The sequence below is a fragment of the Lagopus leucura genome, unplaced genomic scaffold, assembly GCF_019238085.1.
Source record: "Lagopus leucura isolate 7727_CA_CO unplaced genomic scaffold, USGS_WTPT01 Super-Scaffold_100043, whole genome shotgun sequence".
NCBI classification, from domain to species: Eukaryota; Metazoa; Chordata; class Aves; order Galliformes; family Phasianidae; genus Lagopus; species Lagopus leucura.
The window spans coordinates 2356298-2369446 of NW_024962290.1; the positions used below are offsets into that span (position 1 = coordinate 2356298).

Consider the following 13149-nt stretch of genomic DNA (forward strand, 5'->3'; position numbering starts at 1 on the left):
TTCCAGCCCGGGCCATTCTGTGATTCTGTGATAGATCAACTGGCCATTACCTTCTTAGCCACATCCTCTGAATGGAACTGATAATGATGATGCCATTTGACATAGTGCTTGAATACAGCTCTGGTTAGCATCACAGGTTTCCCAAAAAAACCCCACTAAACCCACCAATAGTTATAATGAAGAAAAATGGCATGGGAGCAGTGTCTCAGGCATGAGATGTAAGCTTCCCTAATTTACTGCTTGTTTGTTTTTCCAAACTGCAGGTGCTTAAAGTTGCTGTTACCGATTAATCATGACAGCTTACAGGATTTATGGAATCTGCATGGTAATCGGTGCGGAGCCATGCCTGCAGGTGGGTCCAAATTGCTGCAGTTGAGCTGTAATGGAATGGAGGGTGAATGGGGTCACTGAGGGTGAAGCTGGTGGGATGTTGCTTGTGGGGTGGTTGAGCTGAGTAACCCAGATTGGGAAAAGCTCTGCTTGTGGAGCAGATCCTTAGGTGACCGCTGGCTCTGGAAAGCAGTGGAAGAGGCAGGTGTGAGCAGGCTGAAGGAAAGCCCTGCGGTGACCTTGCTGGGCTGGAGCCTTTGTGCACTCCGTGTTTGTGGATGATGGTCTTTGATTTACTTCAGATAGATGCCTGCAGGAGGTCTGCAGTTCTGCTTCCCTGACCTTCCCAGGAGTGTTGTCTGCCTTGCGGAAAGGAGCTGAGAAGTGCTACAGCTTTTACTGTAGGCTGCCCTCAAACGTCTGCATGAAAAGCAGTAATGTAGAACCTGAAACAAATCAGAGGGATGTTACCTCTCCAGGTGGCAAAAGGTGGTTAAATGCTGTGTGTGTGAATCCAGAAGGCTCTCTCTTCTCCCGCTGATGCTGTAGACCCATGGCATCAGGAAAGATGAGGTGCAAGCTTGTTCCCTCCTAGCTGCCTGCTGTGTGCTGTGCCCCCAGGCTTGGGGATCTCAGCCCACTGCTCTGATTGATCACCCCATAAACTGCACTGCCCCCATCAGAGGGGTTCCTGGGCTGTTTCAGTGCTGCCTCAGGGGAGCATCCATCAATATTGCCATAGTGCTGGCATTGCGTGGGTGACAAAGACGTTCAGAGATCATGATGCTGTATTAAATGCAACTGTCTGCTGTAATACATCATCGGACTGACTTTGAAAAGCTGGCTCTGCACAGATAGGTGGGAAAGAGAGAAGAGCCTGGAATACAAAAGCAGGTCTGGTAGACGTCGTTCTGCTGGAGGATGACGTTGTGCTGTAAGGATTACACCTCGGTAGGATGGGTCACCTCACCTTTAGGGTTAAGGAAGCACACAGCATCCTTGCAATGTTACACATGGCCACAAAAACTGGGGCTCTCTCTCGATGTATTTAAACCATTGCAATGTCATGCAACGAAGGTCCTGTCCCTGGATGAGGGCTCCTGCCCAAAGCTCACTAGAGCAGGGTTGGAGAACACTTCTGTGCAGGCACTGAGAAATTCTCATATTCTCTTCTTTTTTTTTTCCTTTCATTTTGCCACTGCATTAGAAAATGTGTGGCTATGCAAATATTTCACAAGCAGTTTGGGATCTCTTAGGATGAATGATGCTTTGTAAAATATGATTATCTTTTGTAATACATCACCTACTTGTACTGCAGCATAATTTTCAACTTCCCTCAGTTTCTATGTACCGGCAAATAAGCAGAATACTGAGTAGGGAAAGATAAGTTTCATTAGCAGCAACTTTGACACTGCATATATATCTTACACTGCTGCTCTAAAGATGAAATCAATAGCTGCGTTTACATGAGGGCTCCGACATTTCTGAAAAATCCCACATACAATTTTTATTGAAGATGAATGCTTCTGAGAATTGGAAAGCTACTGTTTGCATGAGTGATCTTCCAGATTTGCTACATATTACTCATAAGTCTGGAGGAAAAAAAAAAAAAAAAGTTGTTTAACTCCTCTTCTACAAAAACACGGGCGTTAGATTAGCAAAAGAAGGCAAACAGAACAGATGAAAGCTATTAGAGCTGGCTTTGGTTGTGCTGATTTCATCCTGTGAATATTTCCAGTCTGCTAACGTAGGGAATCCATCCATTTCTGACCTTAACCTTTCCACAATGCTTGTTATTTTGGGTGGGGAGAAGCTTTGGGTGGGGATTAGCTTCAAAAAACTAATAATATCAAAGGGAAGAAACGAGGTCTGTCGTGCACGCTGTGTGCTCCAAAGCAGAGCTGCTTGGCGCTGGTTCCTGATGGAGGAATGGTCTTGTGGGTGCAGAATGAAGGGGCACTGAGATATCAGACCTGGCTCCTAGCTGCTGCAGCATGGGGTGAGGAAGGCACTTAGCAGAGCTGCGGGTCCTCGAGCATCCATCACCCAAAACTGTGTGCGGTCATTTAAAGCACCCATGCAGAATGGCATCAATGATAGTGGTAAGAGTGAGTGCCAGCACAAGGTCGAGGCAAGGGAATTTTGTAGCATAATTCGTTTTCAGGTGTATTTGATGCTAGGCAGCCATTTAATCTCCTCTTCCCCGTAGAGGAGGCGGTGACACGGCCAGTGAAGCAGAAGGCCAGGTTAAAGAAGTTGGCTTCTGATTCCAGATGTGTGCTCTGTGGACAGGTTCAGATCTGCTGACCCAGCTGCATTAGGAGAAACCTCTTTTTGTTAAGGCCACGCTGTCAGGTTCTTGTTTCATATGTTTCTGTTGCTTGAAACGACCCATTTTAGCACTTGCATAAATACTGTAGCGGCTATCAAAGACCTTGAGGCCTTTATTCCTATATATACTATTGCCAGTAAATGTCATCATTTCTCACACTGTGCGGATGCTGAAGTATGTGATATTCCCATGTATTTTTCCAAAGGCAGGGTAAGAAAAAGATGACAAAACGCTACTAAATGAAAGCTCTGCCAAGTTTGTGCTTGTTGCTTTCCGAATGTGTGCTGGTAAAAATCATCTGAATTGAGGACATTAATTCTCAAACTCCTATTTTGGAGCAGGGGAAGGAGGAGGAAAACACAGCTGGTCTTCCTTTACCCTGAAAACCACGAAGCCCAGCGGCCCACAGACACATTGTGCCTGCACAGAAAACATCATATTTCATAGCATTTAACATCCAATTTTAGTACTGACTTAAGATGAAATGGTTCAGTTTGATGGCATTTCATAAGGGAAAAAAAAGAGTCCAGGCACGGAAGATATCCCGAAGTACCTGCTCAGATCAAGTGGCCTAATATTAGCACAGTAAATGTATAGGATGAATGGCACTTCTTTGAGGATCCCTGCCCTGTGCCAAGGGCTTTGGGTGGTGTAAAGCAGTGAAAACCACAAAGGGCTGCAAGAAGGAAGCATTAAATGCAGCAAAGCACTGCAGGGCTGTGGGATCTGCTCCAGTGAGGGATGGGACCTGGGACTGCTGGTGCTGACTTGGTTCAGCTCCAATGCTCACGACTGGAAAATGCGAATTGGCTTTGCAAGGATCCATGTAAGGGAAGGCTACTTTCCTGACTAATGGTCTGTGATGCCCACCAAAAAACATATTTGTCATCCAGGTCATTTATTGCACTTACGCAGGTCATTTCTCAATTACGGAGAACAGGAGATCCATCTCGTTGGGATAAATGTGGAGGAAAAGCCTAGGAAGCTGTCTGTCCTGCTGACAGGACAGGAAGGCATGGCACGTTGTGTATTTGCACTGCCAAACGAGGGATGTCAATCTAAGAGGTGTTGGTGGTGTTTTTATCCATGTTTCTCAGTGTCTCAGAGTAGACCTGGTAGTCATGGGTGTAACAGGGAAACATTACTGGTGTAACTGCACTTCGTTGTGCTCCAGCCTGCTATTAGGCTCACTGAGCCCCAGTCAGTTACGGCCTTTGCTCCCTTTCTTTAACCACATCTGCCGAATTAAATTCCCTACACTGACAGTGATGCTTTCAAAAGCTCCGAATCAATTCTTCAATCACTCCACATTCTTAGCTGTGATTAAAAACATGTGTCCCCTAATTAAGCTAACGAGAAATTGTTAATTGGCACAAAGCCCCCCTCTGATTATGCTCGTTAATGTCACTTTGACAGGAGAAGGAATATAAATGAAGGGCAGACGGTGTTACCAGAATTCTGAATTGGACTTGGGATGAAGGCTTTGTGTGCACAGCCGTGCCCATCAATCTGGGAACAAGGAAGGAGGAGGACAGGGGCTGCCCTTGGCTGGGGAAGGTCAGCAGAGCTGTGCATGAGAATGCTGAGTGTGGTCCCTCCCAGTGTTTCTCATCACAACGTCACGTCTGACTGTCAGCCCTGCTCCTGCTTTGCTCTGCCAGCACACCTGCTGCAAGCTGATGCTCGTTCGTGCTGGGTCATCACTGCTCTAAGGAGGGTTTTTTGCATGATGGAAGAGGAACCCTACTTTTGAGTCTTGTTCAGGTATAAGCTAGTCCTTGTCACTACCTTAATGCTTCTGGTAGAGAAAGTGCCTGCCCATGTACGTGTGCAAAAGATAAACTTCAAAAGCATAAGTCTTGAAAGGCAGATGGAACAGCTGAGGGTTGTGTCCCTGTTTTTCCAGCTGCTGGTCATGCCACAGAGGAACCTTAGGGGCAGTGTTCTTTCCTCTTCTCCTCTGGTCCAGACAAGGCAGCAGCAGCACACAGCACTTGGTTTTAAATGATACATTCCTTCATGGAAATGGTTTTAAGTTGAGGGAGGGAGGGTTTAGGTTGGATGCCAGGAGGAAGCTCTTTACTATGAGAGTGGTGAAGTGCTGGAACAGCTGCCCAGAGAGGCTGTGGATGCCCCGTGCATCCCTGGAGGTGTTCAAGGCCAGGTTGGATGGGGCCCTGGGCAGCCTGGGTGAGCATTAAATGTGGACGTTGGTGGCCCTGCCTGTGACAGGGGGGTTGGAGCTTCATGATTCTCGAGGTCCCTTCCAACCCAGGCCACTCTGTCATTCATACAAGAGCCGAAGTCCCAATTTCCTAATTCTTGTTGGATCCCAGAGGGACCAAGAGTTAATTGAATTTGAAGAGTTAATCATGATGTTTGGATGCAGTGCTTGTCTTCTCTTGGTGGCTGAAGGAATCCCAGTCCTGGCACAACACTCACTGCCATATGCAGCCGCGCCAGGGATATTTTCCTTCATCATTTTTCTTCTCTGTGTGTTCATTTGAGGTATTCCTGTTCCAAGCTCGTGTTCTGTCCAACACAGTACCCAGGCAGTAGCAGCAGTAGTTGCCTCTGCTAAATGAATGTTTGCTGATAATGCCTTCCCGTCTGGATGCTCATCATATTTGCTAAGCTTATTTGTCATTTCTTCCATCCCATTTCCATTATAACATAAATAACAGACGGATTGGAGCCCACACTGTCCTGCAAATTGGCAGTTGCTGTTTTGACCGTGCTGCCTTCTATTGAGATATAATGAAGTGTGTTCTTAAGACTTTACTCTGCAGTGGATAAAGCCCAAGTGACACTGTATGGAGAGTGTGCTTATGGTAGTGAAATGTAAGCATGTCACATCTTAGTCTGGTCTATCAAGCTGCAGTGAGAAGAGGAAGAGATGAAACAAAGTGTAAGCATGCTGCTTTTATCATTTGCTCGAATCCTGCTACTTCAGGTTGAAGCCTCCCTAAGAAAATCTATCACTTTCATGCCAGATGCAATCGCCTATTTCTTTCCATGGCTGGATGCACAAACTTCAAAAGTCACAACTGACTGTTCTCTCAGATCTTTTGACGGATGCAAGGTACCATTTTGATTACTTCTGCACAGCTGAGCAGGGCACCAATCCTGAGACACTGAAAGGAGAGTTTGGGTAAACATAGGGTTAGTTCACAAGCACTAAGGATATTTTTAGCATTGGCACTCTTTCTTATCCTCAGTATATGGAATATTGCAAATACTGCCATACAGACAATACAGAGATTTGGGTGTTTTGCATCTGATTGCCAGGGCTGTGTGAGTATGTGTGTAGTTGTAAGAGGTAGAGCTCTGTGGGAGGCATGGTTGGGCCATTAGAAGTTGTTCATTGCAGCTCCGTTCCTTCACTTGTGACCACTGGTTTCAGAAATTCTTAAGGTCAGAACTGCAACCTTTCCTCTTGGCTCATACTGTTATGTGATTGCCACAGCTGATAGAGCAGGTGTGTGAGGTGAGAGGAGCATGATACCTTCCCTCTGCAATGAATGGGGAAGGAAATTGGACTGTGAAACTGCTGCTTTCAGCTGTGAGAGCTCCGGTGAATGTTGATTTCTATGGGGAACGGGGGAAAAAATGTTTCAGATAGTTTTAATACGTTACATAAACTACAACTCCAAAAAAATACAGATCTGAAAGACTCCATCCCTGTTAGACCCGTTAAGTACACCCAGATGGAAATGTATCTCAAACCCCGCACAACTGACAGATTTGTCATAAAATCTAGTCTGTTCTGTCTAAGTTGATAAGGATGCCACTCTCTGTATCACGCAAGGAGAGGTGTCTCGGAGACAGAGAAAAGCTCATATTTCTGTTCACTGAGGTGTTGCTGACACAATTTAGCATGCAGTATCCAGCTCGTTTAGAATTCAGTGCCAACTTCATCCACATCATAAAGTGAATCCTGTTTTACAATTCCCTTGAACATTCTCTAAATGATGGCATCTGCAAACAAGCAGCACGGCTTATGTGTCGGAATTGTACTTTTGAAATTAATTCTTAGTTCTATAATGCAGGATATCAGTCAGGCGTGTGCAGATAGAGGGACTGCAGTGGCTGGGAGCTGGAGATGGATCCTTCCAGCATGAGGTGCTGCTGCCTTGAGCCAAGATGCTGTGCCTGTGCGGCTCAATCTGTGCCCTTTTCGTTTCCAAACTCCCGAGACTACAGGGTAAATGGGGATGTGAACACATGTAGAAATGTGCGTGCAATGGAAGGGAAATTTGGAAGGGGTTCATGGAGTTCATCATGGTTTTCCTGTAAGCAATCGTTTCCTTCTGTTATTGTGGATTTGTATTGACCCATCTTCGGGTGCCAGACTTGCTTTTCTATCCCTCATTATCTTATTTCAAGCGCTCCTATTTCTTTGCCGTGTGGTCTTAACCTGAACAGGAGATGTGCACATGTATGTGGAGATTTACAGCTCATCCCATTTGTAAATCAATTTAGGACTTTCCATATTTTAATAATTCAGAGGCAAACAGGATTTCAGTGCCTCTCTCAGATGCAGGAGCACCAGTTGGTCAATGATTGCTCATCTGTGATTCAATACGTGATGGATGGCTGCAAGGTAATGCTGGGCATCTGACACAGGTGTTTATGAGAGCTGCAGGTACATCTCTCTTTTAATGCATTCTTTATGAATTATTGGCTGGGTTTCTCAGCTCTGCTCTGCAGCAGCTCAGGAGGGATGTGAAAAGCAGCCTTTATCCTGAGGTAAAGTGAAACACTTTCATGGTAATGGTTGGTTTTAGAATTAGTTTTTACATCTCATCTATTATGCATCTAGAATGCAATCCTCTGGCTACTCTGAGACCCGGGCAGGCTGGACAGCAGCAAAGGCCTTATGCTTTTTGCACTCTGCCATCAGGCTGTACGTTTCCTATGCTTTGCTTTCAGGTCCCCTCTGTACAGGATCACTGTCAGAGCACCCATGGGTGCACAGCAGACCCTGACCAGAGCTCTCCATGGAGTCTGTTTGCTCTGCTCGCCGTGTGAATGCCGCAGTGGTGGGGCCTTATTAGAGCAATCCTTCTTGCTGTGCTCTAAAGAGCACTCAATCATCGTGTTTGGGTGAAAGTGGAACCACAATCCAAACAGGAGGAGTTAAGAGAGTGCGTTGCAGTAAGAGCATGAATTTATGTATGTGTTGCAAAGGCTTTTCTGCTCACTTACCCATTTGTGTACCACGTAACAAAAGGGCAGACAGCCCTTCCTTAGTGCTATGGGAGCACCGTCCTCCTGAGGCTTTTGCACTCTTTCCTGCAAAGATTTCTGGTAGCACATGTGGCAAACGAGTGGTGATGGCTTTGGAAGCTCTTTCCATGCCATTTTGGTGAAGTTCTCTCCAAGGTGATAGAGGTTGTGGCAGTGAACACTGCAAACACCTCTCTTCAAGATCGCAGTGCTCAAAAATCACTTTGGATCAAAGCCCAAGAGCTTGGAAAAAGAGTTTCAAAGAGAAAATGGTACGATTTTCTTTCCTTTTTTTTATTCCTTCGTGACCAATGGATTTCACGCAATTATTCCAAAATTATATCTACGTTTCCATCTACTCTTTGAAAACATGATGGAACTCATCAGGGGAAAAAAAAAAAGATGGAGGCATTGAATGGGTGAGAGGCAAGGAAAAAGCGTCGGTCCGTAATGCGACTCATTCCTGATTACACCATTGTTCTGTTCTGAGCAACGCGGGAAGATCATGGTAAAAAGTCAAGGATTAAAAGGAGACTTTTGTCAAATGATTCTTTTGTTAAAATCTTAGCTATGTCGATCAAAGTGTGCTGCGAGTGATTGTGATAATCAATTATTTATGTAATTGGTGATTAATTCTTAGATCGCAACGATAACTTCAGTACAAGCGTGAAAACGATATTTTTAAGAGCTGAGGATTCAGAAAAGGGGAAAAAGTCATTAATTTTCATGTTTGGCGTGTGTGCATATGTAGACACAAGTACATAGACACACTGTTGAGAAGGCAATCCAATTTCTTGGGTGCTGGAACTGTCTATAACGGTAGATGCATTCTTTCCATTTTGTAGTTATAATGCATTTCATGATTTCTTTGCTTTACAGCATCCTTTAAAATGAAACATTTTATCAATTCTCCAGGTGATATTGATGTTTTGCCCTTTTAAACATGTCATTTGATTTTTCTGATGTTCCTCTCTTATTCCCCATCTGTTTTCCTGTAATGCTTTCATTTGGTGGCGGTTTCTCATTGGGTCCCTGTGGGTTTATTCCAGGAGTTGCCTTGAGCATTTTCGCTTTCCTCGTGTTTTGAAATGTCTGACATGCCACCAAATTCCTCACACGACGCCGGTCCTGTCCTCACTGCAGCCTTATTTGAGTATTTCAGCATGCAGAGCACATTTTCTTGACTTCATCATCCCCATGGATTCATTCAGAGAGCAATTTTTAAAAGGCACCGTGGCATTTTAGATTGTGGACCTGGTCTGTGTGCAGATCTTTCCCAACAACAAGGGATCCTTGGGTATCAGAAAGGAGTAAGGAAGGCTGGGCTGACCCTTCAGTTGAGTTCCTTGCAGACAGGAGCACCCATAGCTTGGAATATCTCAAACACGAAGCACGTAGCTGCTTTGCTTCTCCCATTTTAGACATCTGTACGCTCACATATGGTGGATATAGGCAAACTAGCTGGCGATTTTTTTGGTTTCATTCCCTTTTTTTTTATAGCTGACAAGTTTCAGCCCATGAATTTGCTCAGGGTTGCGAAGGAAAAATAATGCTGGAATTAGCAGAGTTTGCATCCATGTGTGAAAAATCCGCATTTGGGTTCATTGTGCCCATTATATGCCGGAGAGAGTAATAGGTTGGAGCAGATTTTTTTTGCCTTGGACTTCTGTAGCTTCCAACTGTCTGCTACTAAACAGCTCCTTTGGAAATAAATTCAGGATTATGTTCGGAGCATCTGAATGTGAAAGCTGCGTGTGGATGAGAGATTTCCCAATATGGCTTCAACAGCCAAAGCTGGTATTTTTTTCAGCAGCTTTTCTTGCAGTGTAAGGAGATATTTAGGTATGTCCCATCTATAACCTCCCTATCGTCTGAAATGGTCTTTCCAGGTCTGTACTTATCAAGGGTGACTTAAGGGACAAATGATGCTGAGCCACATTAACACAGCAGATGGAGCATTATTCCAGCCTGGACGGCAGGAGAACACAGTTTACCTCCAGACTCAGCAGATGTCAATTTATATTAACGAGCAATGGCAACACACAATATATTTTATTTTCCTTGTAACCTGTCTTCGTTACAAAACATCTGCATCTCTATTTCCCGTTCCAGATGTTTAAAATTAATGCTGCAGCAAACAGCTCACATTTTGCCTTTCACTGATATATATATTTTTGTCAGCATAAAAATTAGCTCTGATAAAATGAACGCCCCGGTGATGGCTTTCAGTGTGTGTTGGAGAAAGTCTATATTACACTATCAATTTCAGCAGCACAGCGTGCTAAAAGGAGCAATAAGACAAGACTGCCTGTCACATATTTATGAGCGTATGAACCTCTCGCTGTCCCTTTTGTTATCCCTTCCCTTGGCAGTGCGCTGAGACTCTGAACCCTGAATTAATGCAAAAAGGATGAAGATCTACTTTCTAGTCCGTACGTCCAGGGTACTTGGCAGTTTGTAAATGTCAGTGCTGGAAACAGGGAAAAGAAGTGGTGTGGTTGTAAGCCATTGAGTCTGTCACTGTCACCAGCTTACTGGAAAATGTATTGAGCAGTAATGAGTAGCAGATAAAGGACATTCAGATTAAAGGAACTTATATTTTTCTTTATCTTCGCAACAATCTACAGATGGATTTCCTGAGGGTGCAATGCTAAATCTTTCTTACACAATAAGCTGTAAATCCTGAAGCTGGAGATCTTCTGGTTGGCCTGAAAGTAGCCTTTCATGTAAATACCGGGCCTGAATAATGGCTGGAAAATTATTCAAAGAATAATTACAGCAATTGATCTCGAGAAGTTTTGTGGTGTCTTTCATTTTTCATTCTTCAAAGCTCTTTCTGTGACACAGAATCTCATTGAACCTGGGGAAAGCAAACCAGCTTACAGGTCATTATTAAAGATGAATCGTTCAGCTAATTATGAAGGGCATCTGTAGAAACGGGTGGAATAAATGTGTCTTCACATACACATATATATCTGCATGGGTGCTATGTGTATTTGTGCATGCCTGTATGCAGCTGAGCACGAGGTCCCATCGGTGATGCCCTGAAGCCATCAACCCACCTTTGCTAAATGGCATCCAGATGTGCAGGTGAGCTGACTCAGACCAATTTCAAGGCTGACCTTTGTTCACGTCCGGATTTCATTCTGACCCAAATGAATTTGACTTCCCTTACCCTAAAGGAGGAGATGTGCGAGTTCCCCAGGGACAGACGTGTGCTGTGTTCCTCTGTAGGGCAGGAGAAGAAATATATCTTTGTTTAATTTAGTGTGACTTGATTGTTGACTCAATTGCAGGTCAGCAGCATACCCAGAAAAGTCGTATAAATCTTTCTTCTGCCGTGTGAGGGAGAAAACAGATGGACACTAGAGTATATTAATGTTCATTCTCCTTGGGAATCAATAGGAATCTATATTTTATAAATGGGTCTACTAAACACAAGAGAAAATTCATGAAGCAGGCATAGAAAGAGGGAGAGAATGAAAAGCCAGCTAATTCCTTTCAAACTACTGATTATCAGCATCCTTGAACGTATGTCCATTGGAGGCCTGGTACAGCAGAAGGCACTGATTCCGCATTTCTTTTTTTGCTGGGGCTGATTGCATTAGCTATGCAGACACATCAGGCCTGATCCTGTTGTTTCTGGAGTGCCCTCAGCTCTAAATGGCAGTTATCAGCTCTAGGTGCAAAGCTTCTGCTTCTTCTGCAGCACCTATTAGCAGCACAGGGAGGCTGTGCCGACTTTGGTGGGAATTGGAGCGGGTTTGTGATGTTAAAAAGCAATAAAATGCAGCCTAAATAGACAAGTACACAGGAAAGAGTAAAATCATTTAGGAGAAGAGGATGATGAGGGTTGCTTTGCAGGTAACTTTGATGGGAGTGGGATTTAGTGGGATTTAGTGGGAAGGGGGTTTGGAAAGTACAGGAGAATTTTAAGGCAGATGGAAAGTTCATACGGAACATAGGGAGATGAATATCAGATTTATGGGAGAAAAGGGAGCGATGGAGAAGAAGCAGAGGAATGAAAGGTGAAGGGGAGGGAAAGGTTAAGCTGAAACAAAAAGCAAATCACGCAGCAAACAAAACTCAGAGAGGAGCAGAAGCCGATCAGAAATAATGTTTACCAATGCAGCTGTGGCCCTGTCTGAGGTCAGGGATAGGTGCTGCTTGCTGAGATTCAAAGCACGCTTCTCTGCCTCCCTGTGGTGTTTGTCCTCATCTCTGGCCCTTACGTGGCCACCCCAGGGCCCAGAGCTTTGTTTCTCTGCCTTCTCCATGGTGCACACTCACCTGAACCTTTCCCCATCTCTCATGCCCTCCTCTCCCCCAATTCTCCAGCATGGAAATAGGAAAGGGGGGAGGGTTTAAAAGAATCATTGTGCATAAAACTGTAGCTCAATTTCCATAAAGAAACAGAATTAGAGAACGATAGAAATGAGAAATATTAGCCTATAACACCACATGCTTCATCAAAAACCCAGCCTTGCAAGATGACAGCAGACATCAGTAATTGCCAAAACACCAGCTTTATTTATAGATGTGGGGGAGAGAGCAATGCACTACATACAAATTCCAATTAAGGATAAACTACCCAGCTTACAGAGAGAGCTACTGTCTCTCATTTGCAGTGGCAGAAACTCCATAATGTTTGTGGTCTTGGCGACTTGCCTTAGATTATTAGAAAATAACACACTGCTATTGTATGCAGATCCCATCTTCGTGGTGCCCTTGCACTTTGCTGTCAGCAAAGCAAAATCTTCTCCTGCATGCAGGTAGAAGCAATGTGAACGAAGTCCAGCTGGTTTGTTGGGTGTGTGTTTGGTGTATCAGATCTCAGCAGCCAACAGGCTGCTGCTGGGTTTTGTATAAAGCCCAATGAGAAGCCCACAGTGTGTCAAGGACAGGAGGTTGGGAGCACCTGTGTACCCCTGCAGGGGACCCTCGGGCTCTATGAAAGCTCCCACTGCTGCTTTAAGCTGTGATGTGAATAAGGAAAGCAATGGGACACCAAGAGATCATTGGCCGAGGAGTTGCAGATTTCTTACAAAGAGTCTTAGGGACAAATGAGACTCAAGCTGTGCTCTGCAGCCTTTGCTGGGAACTGAGATTTCTCCGTTTGCAGAAGGTGCTAAAATACATATTTAAGTATTCAATCCTAACTGAAACGTTTCTTCTGGCTCCTCGCTGTCCGACTTTTTTTATGGTATAGCTGAACACAGCACAATAGGAATAATGAAAGAAATAACTTCAGCTCTCGA

At 44.5% G+C, this 13149-nt stretch overlaps 1 protein-coding gene across 1 annotated transcript in view; it reads left to right on the plus strand.

The window, feature by feature from the left end:
• Nucleotides 1-275: 275 nt before the first annotated feature.
• The window catches only part of PLXNA2 (plexin A2), a 210560-nt gene continuing 197686 nt past the window's right edge, over nt 276-13149 (plus strand). Inside the window, exon 1 of the mRNA XM_042884112.1 lies at nt 276-352. The gene's annotated coding sequence lies outside the window, so the exon portion shown is untranslated. The remainder of the gene's footprint in view (nt 353-13149) is intronic.